The sequence below is a fragment of the Felis catus genome, chromosome B3 (assembly GCF_018350175.1).
Source record: "Felis catus isolate Fca126 chromosome B3, F.catus_Fca126_mat1.0, whole genome shotgun sequence".
Classification (NCBI taxonomy): Eukaryota; Metazoa; Chordata; class Mammalia; order Carnivora; family Felidae; genus Felis; species Felis catus.
In genome coordinates this window covers 110604425-110622082 of record NC_058373.1, presented here as the reverse complement: position 1 = coordinate 110622082, position 17658 = coordinate 110604425, and the positions used below count along the sequence as shown (strand labels likewise).

At 44.0% G+C, this 17658-nt stretch overlaps 1 protein-coding gene across 5 annotated transcripts in view; it reads right to left on the bottom strand.

Moving 5' to 3' along the window:
• Nucleotides 1-16936, bottom strand: part of ZBTB1 (zinc finger and BTB domain containing 1) — a 28964-nt gene extending 12028 nt beyond the window's left edge. For 4 of the 5 annotated variants that reach the window (XM_023255766.2, XM_023255765.2, XM_023255764.2 and 1 more), the window contains exon 1: nucleotides 16799-16936. The gene's annotated coding sequence lies outside the window, so the exon portion shown is untranslated. Of the gene's footprint in view, nucleotides 1-12593; nucleotides 12788-16798 lie in introns of those variants that run through there. The other variant, XM_003987729.6, reaches the window with a different exon arrangement.
• Nucleotides 16937-17658: the final 722 nt, after the last annotated feature.

The window sequence follows — 17658 nt, the reverse complement described above, 5'->3', positions numbered from 1 at the left end:
ACTATAAATATTATTAATGTAGTGAGTTGACCTTGGGTAAAGGAGACGAAAACATTAAAAGCACTAGAAGCCCTATCCATTATATTATAAAACTAAAATAAGATCCAATTTTAGCCTCAATTTTTTTTTTAATGGGGACGGGGAGTTGGGGGGGGGGGGGAGAGTGCACACAAGCAGGGGAGCGGGGCAGAGGGAGAGAAAGAGAAACTTAAGAAGGCTCCAAGTTCAGTGCAGAGCCTGACAGGAGGGCTCAATCCCATGACCGTGAGATCATGACCTGGGCCGAAATCAAGAGTCGGACGCTCAATCCATAGCCTCAATTTTTAATCTGTATACGTAAACTTCACTATCTTCTACTTAAAAACAAGTTCCTATACAACCTGAGCATAAAAAGAACATTTAACAAGCTGTTCAGAGACATTAAATGTTCACTCTCCAGTCCCCAAACCCTTCAATCCTTGCAATGGTAATTAAGAGGTATCTACAGTTTATTTCCACTTGCTTTTTATCTGTTCTTCACAGATCATATCTGGATCACATACCCTTTTTCCCCACTACCTAAAGACCCATCCCTCCTCCTTCTTCCTGTTCTTCCTGCCTAATGACACAGAGTTGCTTAGTCAGGGATATGCATCTAGTGAGTCTAGTAAAAAGACGGTGGCTTATCATGAGGACTAGCGCCTTCTTAAAATCGTAACCATTGTACCTTTTTGTAAGCCAAATCAAGCATGTCAATAGGCACAATATTTCAACCTTCCATAAGTCAGGTATCTATAACCAATGAGGAAGCATGCTTAGTATGTACCTAAATACAAAAAGCAATATATGCACAAAGATATCCATCAACATGTTATTTATAATTTGAAATGTCTGGTAATAAGGGAGTTGCAAGTGAACCCAGGTAAATCTACTACCTAAAATTAAAATTCACTGTCGTGTGGCCTTTAAAAATTAAATTAATGAACAAAGACTGTAGAAGAAAATGAGTAAGTTTCCAGGATGGAAAGTCAAGTAAATAAACAAAGGATATGAAATTATGTAACAATAACAATTATATAAAACAAATCCAAACAACAATCTCTTATTCAAAGGGTGAGAAACACACACACACACACACACACACACACACACACACACACACACGTTGACCCCAAGCCCATTTTTTGTAGGATGAGTTTTTTTTTTTTTTGTAAAGAAGCTTTAACTTTATTGAACTCACAGCTTCTTAGACTTATTTATTTATTTTTATTTTTTAATTTAAAGTCAAGCTAGTTAACATATAGCATAGTACTGGTTTCAGGAGTAGAATTTAGTGATTCATTATTTACACTCAACACCCAGTGCTCATCCCAACAAGTGCCCTCCTTAATGCTCATCGCCCATTTAGCCCATCCCCCTACCCACCACGCCTCCACCAACCTTCAGTTTGTTCTCTATTTTTTTATTTAAATCCAAGTTAGTTACATATAGTGCAACAATGATTTCAGGAAGAGAATTTAGTGATTCATCACCTACATACAACACCAATGCTCATCCCAACAAGTGCCCTCCTCAATGCCCATCACCCACATTCCACACCCCCATCAACCCTCAGTTTGTTCTGTGTATTTAAGGGTCTTTTATGGCTTGTCTCCCTCTATGTATTTATCTTATTTTTGCTTCCCTGTGTTCCCCATGTTCCCCATGTTCATCTATTGTGTTTCTTAAATTCTCCATATGAATGAAATCATATAATTGTCTTCTCTGACTAACTTATTCCACTTAGCGTAATACAGTCTAATTCCATCCACATTGTTGCAAATGACAAGATTTCCTTCTTTTTGATTGCCAAGTTGTATTCCATTGTGTGTGTGTGTGCATACACACCATATATATATATATATACATATATATATACACAATATATATTTATTATATATTATATATATATGCCACATCTTCTTTATCCATTCATCAGTCCATGGACATTTGGGCTCTTTCCATACTTTGGCTATTGTCAATAGTGCTGCTCTAAACATTGGGGTGCATGTGCCCCTTCGAATCAGCACTCCTGTATCCTTTGGATAAATACCTAGTGGTGCAATTGCTGGGTCGTAGGGTAGTTCTATTTTTAATTTTTTTGAGGAAAGTCCATACTGTTTTCCAGAGTGGCAGCACCATAGGATGAGATTTCTAGGTCTATAGTCATTTTGTAGGATTCATAGATAACTTTAATGAATAATAAAGAGAAAGGGGCAGAAGGATAGATGTTATCTCAAAACAATTCTCCTAATAAGAGTTGTTAAAAAATGAAACAAACTCTTCTGGATGATAACGAATGCCCTGCACGGAAGAGGGATGAAATGTCGATGAGGACGGGACGGGACGGTACAAGGAAAAGAACACAGGCTCTGCGTCAGAGAGAGCTGAGTTCCAATCTAGCTTCGCCGCCTTTGGTAACTTATTTACCCTCACTGGCCCCAAATTTCCCGAACTTTCAAAGTGGGGATAATACGTCAAATAACATATCACATACAAGGATTCATAGAAACAATGTGTAAAGTTCTTGACGGGTGATAACTAATGGAAGTAACACGGCAGTGGTGGTGGCGGTGATGCATATTCTAAGCAGCAGGAGCTAAGTTTGACTAGTCAGCTAACCTTAAGGTTTCCTTCCAAACAGTAGTCTACTAGGAGGAACACCAGCAGTTAATCTGTGAAGACATGCAGGTTTTTCATATCCTGTGCTTAATATAATGACATAAAGACATTAGGGGGGCCTGGGTGGCTTGGTCGGTTAAGTGTCCGACTTCGGCTCAGGTCATGATCTCACGGTCCGTGAGTTCGAGCCCCGCGTTGGGCTCTGTGCTGACAGCTCAGAGCCTGGAGCCTGTTTCAGATTCTGTGTCTCCCTCTCTCTCTGCCCCTCCCTTGTTCATGCTCTGTCTCTGTCTCAAAAATAAATAAACGTTAAAAAAATAAATAAAATAAAAAATAAAAAGGTTTCCTTCCAAACAGTAGTCTAGTAGGAGGAACGCCAGCAGTTAATCTGCGAAGATGTGCAGGTTTTTCATATCCTGTGCTTAATATAATGACATAAAGACATTAGGGGCACCTGGGTGGCTCTGTCGGTTAAGCGTCCGATTCTTGATTTCGGCCCAGGTCAGGATCTGATGGTTCATGGGGTTGAGCTCGGCGTTGGACTCTGCCCTGAGAGCGAGGAGCCTACTTAGGATTCTCTCTCTGCACCCCCTGCCCCCCCGCCACCCCTTCCCTGCTTGTGCTCTCTTTTTCTCTAAATAAATAAATAAATAAACTTAAAAAAAAAAAAAAAAAAAGAGCTGAAAAGTTCCAAGACCTCTTCTAACCTAAATGGAAAGCAGGGTTTTTTTTTTTAATTTTTTTTAAATGTTTATTTATTTTTGAGAGAGAGAGACAGACCATGAGCAGGTGAGGGTCAGAGAGGGAGACATGGAATCCAAAGCAGGCTCCAAGCTCTGAGCTGGCAGCACAGAGCCCGACGTGGGGCTCGAACCCAAGAACAGTGAGATCATGACCTGAGCCAAAGTCGGACGCTCAACTGACTGAGCCACCCAGGCGCCCCTAAATGGAAAGCAGTTTTACGGCCAGCAACCAAAACTGTTGCAAGTACATCCAAGACCAATATGATAGGCACCTCTCTAGAGAAAATCAGATTCAGTGAAGTTAGTAAAAATGCATCCGTGTTAATATAAACACTACACTAGAACAAGAGCACCAACAGCATTTGAACGCACATTTGTCAATGCAACGAATATCCCTTGAGTGCTCTGGGGCGCCAGGCACTATATAAAGTACTGAGAATCGGCAATAGCACAGGTATTCTGCAATCTCAGGGATACATTGTTGAGAATTTTGGCTTTTTCTACACTAGTGACTTCAACACGTATTCAGTAAAGTACCTTCTCTATGGAAGAGAGCATCATGCTCTTGTGGAGAGAACACAGGACTCTGGGTCAGAAAGGCATGGGTATGAACCCCACTGTCTTCACAGGTCTCTGCATTCCTACCTTCCCCTCAGAGAGCTCAAGGCCAAACAAAATTCATGCTAAGACTACAGTTTCTAGGCTGACCTAGAATTGTAGTTTCATCAATATTATTATGCAAATATCCACATTCTGAGTAAAACTAACTTTAAAAAGTAGAGTAACTTTAAAAAAAATTTTTAAGTTTATTTATTTATTTTGAGAGAGACAGAGACAGAGACAGCATGAGTGGGGGGAGGGGTAGAGAGAGAGGGAGAGAGAGAGAGAGAATCCCGAGCAGGCTCTGCCCTGTCAGCACAGAGCCTGATGGAGGGCTTGAACCCACGAACCATGAGATCATGACCTGAGCCGAAACGAAGAGTCGGATGCTTAACCAACTGAGCCACCCAGGCACCCCAAAAGTAGAGTAACTTTTTTTTAATTTTTTTTTTACATTTATTTATTTTTGAGAAAGAGTGAGACAAAGCGTGAGCGGGGGAGGGGCAGAGACAGAAGGAGACCCAGAATCCGAAGCAGGCTCCAGTCTCTGAGCAGTCAGCACAGAGCCCAACGGGGGGCTCGAACCCACGAACTGTGAGATCATGACCTGAGCCAAACTCGAACGCTCAACCAACTGAGCTACCCAGGCGCCCCAGTAGAGCAACTTTTAATAACAATCCTTCACATATTAGTACCAATAATTTTGTTCTTATTACACCTCACTTATTACACAGAAAAACTTTGAGAAGGCTTAATAACACCAACAAAACAACCCCCAAAAAACAAAAAAAGAAGAGAGGTGGGACATGGAATCTGGAGTGAAGGATCTAAATTCTTGTGAGACTTTTGCATTAAAAATTTAAAACCTCATTGACTTATTCTTTTAATCTTTTCTTATGTTTATTCATTTTTGAGAGAGAGGGAGAGAGAGTGGGGGAGGGACAAAGAGAGAGGGAGACAGGACCTGAAGCAGGTCCAGGCTGACAGCAGAGAGCCTCATGTGGGGCTTGAACTCACAAACTGCAAATCATGACCTGAGCCAAAGCTGGATGCTTAACCGACTGAGCCACCCAAGTGCCCTGATTTTTTTTTTTTTTTTTTTTTTTTTTTTTAGAGAGAGAAAGTGAGCAGGGGAGAGGGGCAGAGAGAGAGAGAGAGAGAGAGAGAGAGAGAGAGAGAGAGAGAGAGAACCTCAAGCAGGCTCCATGCTCAGCATGGAGCCCAACACGAGACTCAATCCCATGACCCTGGGATCATGACCTGAGCCAAAACCAAGAGTCAGACCCTCAAATGAATGAGCCACCCAGGCGCCCCCTTTTTGAAAATATTTTTTTACATTCATTTACAGTAAATTTAATTAATTAAAAACAATTTTATTCAAATTCCAAAATAAGTTTTCTTTCAGTTTTTTTTTTTAATAATTTTTTTTCAACGTTTTTTATTTATTTTTGGGACAGAGAGAGACAGAGCATGAACGGGGGAGGGGCAGAGAGAGAGGGAGACACAGAATCGGAAACAGGCTCCAGGCTCCGAGCCATCAGCCCAGAGCCTGACGCGGGGCTCGAACTCACGGACCGTGAGATCGTGACCTGGCTGAAGTCGGACGCTCAACCGACTACGCCACCCAGGCGCCCCTCCTTTCAGTTTTTTTGATATTAATAATGCTACTAAAACTTAGTTAACTTTACATTATAGTAAAGCTTGCAAACGTTTTAAATAAAAGGATTGCTTATATCTTAGCTGTTCTTATTTTTATTTATTTTATTTTTGTAAGTTTTAATTTTAATTCCAGTATAGTTAGCATACAGTGTAATATTAGTTTCAGGTGTACAATGTAGTGACTCAATATTCCATACATCACCCAGTGCTCATCACAAGTGCACTCCTTAATCCCCACCACCTATCACTACCCCCATCCACCTCCCTTCTGGTAACGTTTGTTCTCTATAATTGACAGTCTGTTTCTTGGTTTGTGTGTGTCTTCCCCCCTGCCCTTTTCCTACTTGTTTTGTTTCTTAAATGCCACATATAAATAAAATCATATGGTATTTGTCTTTCTCTGACTTATTTTGCTTAGCATTATACTCTCTAGCTCCATCCACGTCATTGCAAATGGCAAGATTTCATTCTTTATGGCTGAATACTATTCCTTTGTGTATATATACCACATCGCCTTCATCCTTTCATCAATCAATGGATACTTGGGCTGCCCTCATATCTTGGCTATTGTCAATAATGCTGCTATAAACTTGGGGGTTCATGAATCATTTTGAATTAGTGTTTTTATTTTGTGTGTGTAAATATCCAGTGATGTGATTACTGGATTATAGGGTAGTTCAGTTTTTAACATTTTGAGGAACCTCCATCTGTTTTCCACAGTGGCTGCACCAATTTGCATTCCCATCAACAGTGCAAGAACATTTAGCTCTTCTTGTCTTTATAACTGAATCTGTGATTGCTTATATTATATACTAGCTATATCACTAGTGAAACAAATTTATTACAGCTAGAAGTCAAGGGCTGGGACTGAGAGCACAACTTCAAGTGTGATCCAAAGTCAAGAGTTCTAAGGCCAGATGGATATCTGTGTGCATGCAGTTCCCCAGGAAAAGAAAGAAGTTAGGCGATGCGACACATTTTACGCTGGATTTTAAAATTTTTAGTTTGAAAGTTTCATCTCAAATTCAAAAACAGCCGCCAAGCACAGTAAGCATATGAATTTAGATATTCACAGATTTTTAGAGTTTAGAGACTTCTAATCTGACCCAACATTCTTATTTCATAGAACAGCAAAGATCTCTGACTGTTAAACAGTGCATCAAGGGGACAGTTAACCGTGGTAAAGTAGGTACTAGGATTAGGATTACAGAACAAGGACATACGACCACTCAAACGGGTACGAACCACTTGTAAAGGGCACTAAGTGCCCTTCTGCAAAGAACACTCAGCAAGGACTGGGCATGAGTCCCTCATACAGGATTTACTGGCCAGGCACTCTTGCACAAGTGACTACCCACATCTGAACTCCATCTGTAATGCTGTTTTATCTGTATACGTGCATCTGGTCTTACGCAGTAGACGTGTCCCCTAAATTATACTGTGCAAGCTATTTCAGTAAATTTCTCACTGACATAGGAAGGTATCAGAAATACTTTTCCTTCATCACTCAATCTCTTAAACTGGGAAAAAAGTTTTGCCGAAAGTTTCTTTTGCTTCCACCTTAGTCATGTGATAACTGAAGAACCTATAAATAAGCATATAAACTGAATGAAGGGGCACCTGGGTGGCTCAGTCAGTTAAGGGTCCAACTCTTGGTTTCGGCTCAGGTCACGATCTCAATCTTGTGAGACTGAGTCCCACATTGAGCTCCGCACTGGGCGTGGAGACTGCGTAAGATTCTCTCCCCCTCTGCCTCTCCCCAACTCTTGCTTGCTCCTGCTCTCTCTCCGCCTCCCCCAAAATTAACTAATTAAAAAAATAAAGTGATTGAAAAAGTCACTTACAATAATTTTGGAGTGACTCCTTCTGTAAAGCAAATCATCTTTTTGTAATGTGTGCCATAGGCCACGGAGGCCTCCCCGGGGACAGCGTGCATTGCCTCAGTGAGAATCTGCAGCAGAGTCTAGCATCAGACTCTCGATTCAGTGCCCCCATCTCTCAACTACTAACAATTACCTCTGGATCTCAAAGGTCATTTAGGTATATACATTCATTTCCTCATACCTATTTCCGTGTCTTCTATGATTGGATATGTGTATAGGGATTTACTTTGAGGGTTATAGACTATCCTTTTAAAAATCCTGAAATGAAATGAAAGGGCTCTCTCATGTTAATAAAGCAGAGTATCAAGAGTGTATTGAACATCTACGACATTCCTAACATTGCATAAAGCATCGAAGTAGAGGGTGGAAAAGGAGGGTCAACATAGAACTAATTACAAATGAGGGGTTAAATTTTAAACCAAGAAACAATTTGAGAATAATTACTAAATCAAACTGAATAAAGTTCAGCAAGAGTTGGAGGGGGGAATAAAAGCATGATTGTACTACAACAGCGGGCGTTAGGAAAGGTGGAAGCTTTGAGTGAGGACCTGATGAGTGAGTAGAACAGAGAAAAATAGAGAATAAGATGAGAGGCATTGCAGGCATCTGCACAAGGGTGGATGTAAATAATTGGAGAGGGATACAGAGCAGCACACACGAAAGCATGAAGATGTAATGGGACGGAAGACAGGTACACTTCACCAAACTGGTAAATGGAGGTTTTGAAGGTAGAGTGAATGACAAGTGTAACACAACAACGATAGGAATAGCCAACACTTGCTAAGCGCTCCTATCGATGGTCAGGCTCTAGTCTAAGAGTGTGTGTGTGTGTGTGTGTGTGTGTGTGTGCGCACGCAACGTTATGTAACTTCTGTAAGGCCACAGAGGACCTGGTGAGGTGAGAACACAGGCAATGTGACTCTTGGCCTCGATGATTTTGCCACCTGTAAAAAATAAGGTCACCCTGGTGAAATCCTTTCTTGGAATACCATTTTCCAGGGTATAGAGTCCAATCTCTAAATTTAAACTTAATGAAGTTCTTTAGGTTTTCTTGAAATTTCCAGGCAGAACCAGTTTTGTAGATGCTCGCAAAGGTAAAAAGTTTCACTTCAAGGCACTTACATGACAGACACGATCAAGTTTAGACAATTTTATTCACTTTTTAGAACAGGCATTCTGGCTGGCTATTAGACTGTAAATTCAGTACTTAGCACAGGAAGTTCTGAAATTATAATTGGGTTATGTTCCAAAACTTTATTTTTAAGTTAGTTCTTTGGAACTTGAAACACATATTCCCATAGAAACAATGCTATAAATGGTGAGTCAGTTCTATGCTCACACCCTAAAGTCTTTTAAAACCCTAATGGAGCTTTACATTAGTCCCAACAGTGCCAGAGCATGCCTTTTATCATTTACACTAACAGAGGTATCATACAACAATGCATACTACACTGAACCCAAAAGGCTAAGGATGAGACTTCAAGGCTCTCATGCTCCCTGTGCCCAGCACACACGTCCCCCACATAGTTGGTACTTAATGCATGCTTGGCAAATGAAAGTATTAAGTAAGAGCCCAGGAAGCAGGCACCAATAGGTTTGGATACGAACTCCACCACTTATTTCGCTATGAGGAAACATCTTTACCTCTCTAAACCTGCTTTTCTCATCTATAGAATAGGGATACTCATACTCCTTACGGGATTCTCATACAAATGAGAGACCAGGGGCGCCTGCGTGGCTTCAGTCGATCAAGTGAAGTGACCGACTTCGGCTCATGTCATGATCTGATGGTCCGTGAGTTCGAGCCCCACACTGGGCTCTGTGCTGACAGCTCCGGGGCTGGGGCCTGCTTCAGATTCTGTGTCTCCCTCTCTCTCTCTCTCTCTCTCTGTCCTTCCCCCACTCATGCTCTGCCTCTCTCAAAAATAAATAAACTTAAAAAAAATTTGTTTTAAATAAATCAGAGATGACAATTTCTTCTTGTCTTTTCAGTCAAGCACAATACAATTTTTCTTAAATATTAATGTCATCATTGTGAACATACTTCATAGAATTTTACAAAGCGATCAAGTTCAACCTGATGCTTTACACATGAGAAAGCAAAGTGAGGCCCTAAGAGGTTAAGAGACATACTCAAGATCACCTCCAGTTGTAGTGGCTGACAGCAAAGGTCCCCATCTCCTCAATCCTGGTCCAGGGCTCTTCCTCCTGTTCTGCAACCCCGAGTGCAACACCAACTACCTCTCTGCCCTATGCTCTGCATCAGTTGTGTTTTGCTAAAACACAGCTGTTCAAACTGGCAAGGGTTGTTTGCACCTACACAAAATGGCCTCAAACTGTTGTGCTTTTGGAGGTTGTGGTTTGCTGGCTGGTTAGTATTCTGTCTTGCTTGTCAAGCCAACAGCTATCACTTCTAAAACGGGTGCTGATCTCCTGCTGCCCACCATTGCAACCCGTTAGGGGTTAAGAAATTAGACAAAAACTCATTGAGACTGAATCTACATAATTTAATTTTCTGAGAGGACCTAAGGGAAATGTTCTGTAAGATAAGGGTTTAGTTCCTGCACTTTGTTTCATCTATTTTATTTTTTAATGTTTTTATTTATTTTTGAGAGAAATAGAGTGCAAGTGGGTGAGGGGCAGAGAGAGGGAGACACAGAATCCGAAGCAGGCTCCAGGCTCTGAGCTGTCAGCACAGAGCCCGACGTGGGGTTTGAACTCATGAACCGTGAGATCATGACCTGATGTTTCATCTATTTTGATCGCTCATAGGCAACAAATTGCCATTACTCTTGTTTCTGGCCAGGGCACTGGATAGTGAGGTAGCCAACCAACTAACTTCTGAGTAAGTGAGTTGTTCCTAGGTCTAGGAAATAAATTTGTCCACACAGAAAGCAAAGGGAACATAGTGGCTTCTGGAATACTTCTCTCTCCCTCCAGAAGTAGAAGAGGAAAAGTATTTACTCCAGGCCATCTCTACATTTTGATCTGTTCAAAGAGGCAACATGGCATCTTCCGACCACTAGAGGGCACTGTGTGAACAGCAGGCCTCTCAGCAAAAGGCAGCTTTTACCAGGAAGTCACTTTTTTTGCACGTGGCATTGGTATTCTTGGTAATTTTGGGGTTCATTTTTTAGAACTTATATCTGTACCTCTGTGACTTTGGGGACCCACCTAAATCTGCCCCTCCCCCTTGTATTCTCTGTCTCAGCAGGCACTGCCATGCACCAATCACCCAGGCTACTTGCCAGTCACCTGGGACTTCTCCCACCCTTAACAGTCAACTGTCGAGTCTCACCAATTTTCTGTTTCTCAGATCTACTCCTCTATTCCATCCCTACCTTCCCTGCCCTCCTGAGGTCTCCATCATCACTCCTGAGTTATTACAACAAATGATTCATAAAGAACACAAATCGTACCATCTATGCCTCCCTTCACATATCCTCAGGCTAAAAAGTAAAAACTCCTTAGCAAAGCATACTGAGCCGTCCATGCCCACCCATCTAGTCTTATGTTTGGCTACTTCTTGCTTCAAACTCCATTCTCAAGCAGCACAACACTGCTTGTCCCCCCACTCCTCTTGAATGCATTTCTTACCTCCATTTTTACTCAAGCTGATTGATTGGTTCTTCTGCCTGAACCTCCCACATATCTAACAGTGTATCACCTCCTCCAGAAAGCCTTCTGTAACACCTCCCTCTCCCACTATTTTAGGTTTTGATATTACTCTGCATCATCTCCTTATTTTGCACTTATTACGCTATGTTTTAATCATCAGAACAGCAACGTAAAGTAGGTGTTAAAAAGCACAGACTAACCAGATCGCCTGGGTCCAAATTCCGGCTCTGCCACTTATTAGGTGTGTGACCTTGAACATGTCCGTAAGCAATGTGTACCTCAATTCTCTCATCTGAGAAGGGATGATAATCCTTCCTAGTGTTTAGAGTTATCACAAGGCAGTGGCTGTCACAGAGTAAATGCTAAATAAGAACTGGCTACCGCAGTTATCTGTGCGTCTGTGGGAAGGTCTCCCCACTAGATTAGGAGGAGCAACCTGAAGACAAGGCCGTTAGCTTGTTTCTGTGCAACATAGTAAGTATTCACTAAGTGCTGCTGAATGAGCAGCAAGAGAGGCGGTTCTAGAACAATGGGAAGTCCTGGCCAGGCTTCCCCCGCCCGGCAGATCCACCCGACTTTTCAAACTGTATTGTCTCCAATTTCTCCACTTATAACCCCATTTTTCTTGTTTAAGTCCAACCCAAACCCTGAAAAGTTCACTCTTATCTAATTAAAAGTCCATGAAATGAAACCAATAAAAAAAGTATCATAAAAACTATGTTCATTCTAAGAAGCTTAACTCCCTTTTTAAGCATTAAATCTATTTAAGCTTTAAGATTCCCCTTCATCCCAAAGGACCTACCACAGCAAAGGCCTTCGTGCTTTCATATATGTGATTCCCTTTGCTTAGAACCTTTTTGATGTCCAGTCACTCTTTTGGGAATTCTTTTCCTGATCCTAGGGTAATGCAAAATGCAGATGCCCTCTGTTCTAAAACAGCCCCTATCTACAACTATAGGATGCTGTGTCCACCACACTCTCTTGGCAGGGATTACAATTACAATTATATAATTTTGTTTTGCTGTAAGCTCGAGATCAAGGCATTGTCTTCGTCATCACTGTATCCCGACCCCTAAGGATTGCCTGGCATTTAGTTAATATTCGATCAGTCTTGATTGAATATGTTGAAGAAGGTAAATTTTATTTTGCCTACCAATTTGTGGTTGTTGTTGTTAGTAATTTCTTCAATGTTGTTGTTGTTAGTGATTTCTACAATCATGGGGCTTAAACTCATGACCTGGAGATCAAGAGTCACATGCTCCATGAACTGAACCAGCCAGGTGTCCATTTTTTTTGTATTATTTCAGTCATGGCAGCTTTTATATGGTGGTCAAAAATTTAAAAAGCAATTGCCCATACATCATACAACTGATTCTCACAACAATCCTGAGATAGGTATTGTTATTATCCTCATTTTCTGAATGTTAATGGTTGATATTCAGGTGCTCACCTTGTAAGTAGGATGTGGGACTCAAACTCTGAACTCTTGCTTCAGGGCCCTAAGTTTCAGCTTTCATAAACCAGACAACACTCGGGGCGCCTGGGTGGCTCTGTTGGTTGAGCGGCCGACTTCAGCTCCGTTCGTGATCTTGCAGTTTGTGAGTTTGAGCCCCGCGTCGGGCTCTGTGCTGACAGCTCAGGGCCTGGAGCCTACTTCAGATTCTATGTCTCTCCCTCTCTCGATCCTTCCCCTGCTCACATTCTGTGTCTCTCTGTCTCTCAATAATAAATAAACGTTAAAAAAAAATTTTTTTAAATAAATAAACCAGACAACAACTCTCCATGGCAATGACTATTAACTGAAGTGCCCCTTTGGAACATGCTAAGCCTCCCAGTCACCCACTCTCACATAGCCCCACATTGTAGGCAGAACGCCCTGCCCCTTCCGCATCTCCTCTTCCATCTGCTGCCTCCCACCGTCCATCAGAGCAAGCCCCCCCCCCCCCCAGCCCAATACTAAAGACATACAGCGGGGATGGAGCTCTTTAGTTAGCTCTAAAAAGGATTATGTGTATCTTACATAGACAACAAATGGAAAATCTGGTTGGGGCTTTAATGCTTCAATTTCCCAATTTTATTTGGAAAACGATTTTTGAATGTGTATTTATTTATTTTGAGAGCGCAAGTGTACACACATGAGTGGGAGTCGGGGAGGGGCAGAGAGAGCGGGAGGGAGAGAATCCCACGTTGGCTTGTGCTGTTAGCACAGAGCCTGAGGCAGGGCTCAACCTCATGAACTGTGAAATCATGACCTGAGCCAAAATCAAGAATCTGATGCTTAACCGACTGAGCCACCCAGGTGCCCCTGAAAATGATTTTACACTCAAAGTAGTGTAAAAAGACCAGTGTCCCCAACACTATCAAATAACCAATGGTGTGATTAAACTTCTATGTACTACTTTGGGGCTTTGTTTTCAGAGCATCATCAGCTACTTCACATGCATTCTTCTTGAATATGCCAGGCTAAGTCATAAATGACTCTGGGCTTTGACTAAGAGCCCCTGTAGTTACCATACAAGCCACAATCAGAAGTTAGAATCTATATTAAATATGTACCATCTCCTTCCACGCCACATCTAAAAACTGTAGTCATGAATCCCCTTCTTTGTTCTAATTCTCTTTCCTTGATGTTTGGCATGCTACCTCTAGGTACTATTCAAGAGGGACCCCTCTCGCCATATCAGCACAGGAACATCTTGGCAGTGGTCTTCATGGCAAATTCAGCCACTCCTTCCCAACTACAAAATTATGAAACTGTCTACAAAAATGAGGCTTTTGGTTTTATTTTTTTTAATGAGTTTGGCCAGTAGAAATCAACCCATCAGAAGCTGGACATCAACATCAGCATGAAAAAAGTGTGAGAACTAGCTTACCACAGTACAGTAAGTACTTCGTAAGGACAAACCTAAAATAGCAACCCTGTTATATTTAAACGCTCACGTCTGTTACTTGATCATAGAATTTTAAACCAGTCCAAAGCGAAACATTCCCTTTTTCTCCACCTAGCCAATTCTCACCAACCTGAGTAGTGAACAGAGAACATAAGGCCATGAATCATCACAGGCCATCCTTAGGCAGGGTTCTGAAGCACACACAACAGCACAGTTATGATCAAATGTTGCCTTCTCTTGTTTTAAACAAGGAATTGACTGTTAACAGTGATTATCTCTGGGGAGTGGGAATCAAAATGATTTTTGTTTTTGTATTTTATGTACTTTAGTATTGGCTGAATTTTTACAAACAGCATGGATTTTATAATAAGTATTTCCATTTTCAGAAAAAAATAGGCACGAATCACATTTAATTTGGTTCACATGAAAGTACATAAGAGTAACAATGCCAATATTTCAGGGCAAAATACATTAGCACAAGAAAAAACAACAGGAGAAAACATCCTATACAGACCAAAGAGCCCTCTCAAACAGATGTTTTGCAAACATACCTCAGTTGATTTAGAAGACAACAGATTACAGCTTAAAAATAAAAATCTATGGACACTTTTCTACATTTGTATCCCACAGGGTTTCCTCCCCCTTGGCCTAGAAGGTTAATAGGAAAGGCTTAGCACTTTCCTGGCTGGAGGAGGAGAGGCCTGAAAGCAGGCACTTCTTTTCTCTTGCACATTAGGATATGAAATGCTGCTGCAAGGAACACAGAGACACTCTGAAAAAGCTCCATGAACTTATCATCCCCAGAGCCTGGCAAAAGAAGAGAATAAGGAAACAGTACAAAAATCTAGCCGTTAATGTGAAATCAAAACACAAGGTCAAGAGCAAGTGGCTGAGACTGTGTTCATGCCCTGCTGAGGTCCTGGTTAAATATGGTTTCTTTTTCTCTGACAGTGAGGCACCGGGGCTCCCCCACTACTTCCCCAAAATAGGCCATCGCATTGGAGTGGGAAGAATAGAAAGGCTTCAGAAAAGGCTACTCAACTTGAGTTATTCTATACTGTGATAACTTGGTCATAATGGAGAAATCTCCTAAAATGAATATAAGATGTTAAGTAAAGGCTCTACATGAGACTGTCTTTATTAATCTTTGAAAATAGTTTCACATCCACTATGCTTCAGTTTTCTGAGATGAGGAAGCCCCTATCTAGCTCCCAAAGCCATTCAGTTATTACTGAGACTTTACCAGATATCCAGCAAGTTAATCAAAAGTAAAAGTTGTGAGGGGCGCCTAGGTGGCACAGTCGGTTAAGCATCCAACTTCAGCCAGGTCACGATCTCGCGGTCCGTGAGTTCGAGCCCCGCGTCAGGCTCTGGGCTGATGGCTCAGAGCCTGGAGCCTGTTTCCGATTCTGTGTCTCCCTCTCTCTCTGCCCCTCCCCCGTTCATGCTCTGTCTCTCTCTGCCCCCCCCCCAAAAATAAATAAATAAACGTTGAAAAAAAAAAAGTAAAAGTTTTGAGGTTGGAATGGCCAGCTATCATTCAACCTTCATGTTTTTGTATCCCAATTCTCCCATCATATCCACTTGCACTGATAAAATTTCATAGAATCTAATTTCTTCGTTTCTAAGAAGGTGGTGATTGCTTTGAAGTTAACATGAGACCTGCATCCTTCACCAATTCTGCTCCAAAGTGACTTGAACTTCAACTCGGAAACTGATTCTAAGTCGCCTCAAAAAGCCTGGAACCAGTCCTTGGGTTGGAGAAAATTGTTCCTGTAATAGTTTTCCTGCCTTGAGACATGCTGTATGGAAATATACTTAGGCCAATGGAGAATCTGCGCGTACCTACCACGCTGAAGCTCGATTTAGGAGTATTATTACACACATACAAATGCCCTACTGTCCCCAGAAAACATCAAGGACTTTCATCAACATCTCCCCGACGCTCCCAATTTGTTAAAGGTCATGTCAACCTTTCAGATCATACGGACACGTTGCTTAGGTAAAAAAGGGAGGCTGAGAGTGTGGCTGAGCTCAGACCCAAGCCTACATATTTTAGTGGTAACGACTCCCGATCTACACCCAACACATTTACCGAACACGAACAGAACTTCTAGCAAGCGCCCACCACTGGAATCGAAAGCACTTTCTTCCCAGGAAACACAGCTTTTCCATTGAAAATTCCCAAACCCGAGACCGAATACTTTTTTACTGAACAAAAAGCGTGTGTGCCGGCAAGAGGGGGTGGAAAAGAGCGTGGCAAGAATTTGCACGGCTCTTACGCCTCCTCCCTCGGAGCGCGCCCAAGTCTGCGGCCTCGGGCTCCGGGACACTTCCCCTCCCACCCGCCGAGGAGCCGCAGCTGTAAGTTGAGAGAAGCGGGCTCTGGGCACGTCAATCAACCGGGTCCTCCCGCCTCCCGTCTACACCTCCCCTCCCCTCCCCCCCCCCCTCCCCAAGAAAAAATAAAGGCAGAGAAAGAAAGGGAAAAGAAGGTAACTAATTTGGGAACTAGTCTCCGCCGGGGCTTCGCCTCCGACCCACGGAGGCCGCAGGTCCCGGACGAGGCGCGCGGGCGAACGGCGGGATCGAGCAGGCGGCCCGGCAGCCGCCAGTCGCCGGGTCCTCGCGGCGCGTCCTCCGCGCTCGGGATCCCCGCACGGGTCGGCACCGCTCCGGCACCGCACTCCGCCAGGCCGGCGGCCCGCGTCCTCCCGCCCGGGCCAAAGTTGCGCAAATAGCCCCACAACTGGCAGATACTCACCGGCCGCAGCAGGAACCGGGGCTGCGGAGGTTTTAGGGAGTTTAAGGCAAATCAGCCACGGGAAAGGCGGGCGGAGGCGAAGGGGCCGCGAGCTGCAGTGGCGGCGGCGCGCGGCGTTCGGGCTGGGCTGCGCGGAGAGGCTCTGGCTCTGCCAGGGACTGTGCTGCAACAAAGGACTTCCGCTGCCGCACAGCCGCGCCTGCCGCACCGCACTGAGCCGGCCCCGCTTACGCGGCGACTCCGGGTCTGCCCACCAGTTCGCTGCGGCGTCCGCCAGCCTTCCCCTCCCTCTCGCCCGCCCACCCACTCCGCCGCTGGCTGCTAGGGGCACCCGCGGTCGCCTGTTTGTTTGCAACAAGTTTCTGCGTCGGGCTCCGGGGAGGCTGGCGCAACCCGCACCGCGGGGGCCGGCGCGGCGGCGGCGGCTTTACCACCCCTCTAGCCCCTCTCCCAAGGGTAGGCTTGGGACCTCCTCCTCCTCCTGTTTGCACAGCTGGATGGGACTGGGCTCCTCCCGACTCCCCAAGGGCAGGATGCTGTTTTCCCACTCCGTCCAGATGTCAGACCCCTGCCCCGGAGGGCTCAGCAGCTGGGCCTCCCCTCGCGGTTCGTCCCCGGCGTTCTGGGGGCGCCGGCACCCTCGCCCTGTCCCGTGCGCCGCCAGTCGGTCCGGGGTCACCCATTCCCCGCGCTCCCCCCACTCCGCCTGCCATGGGCCTGTCCGCCTCTGGCCTTGAGTCACTTCCCCCGCCATGCCCCACCCCGCCCAGCCCGCCTCCCCCCGCACCCCCCCTCAGGCTCCAGCGGCTCGGCCTCCTTGGCCCCGCGCCCCCACCCCTCTTCCCGCGAACACGCGGGCG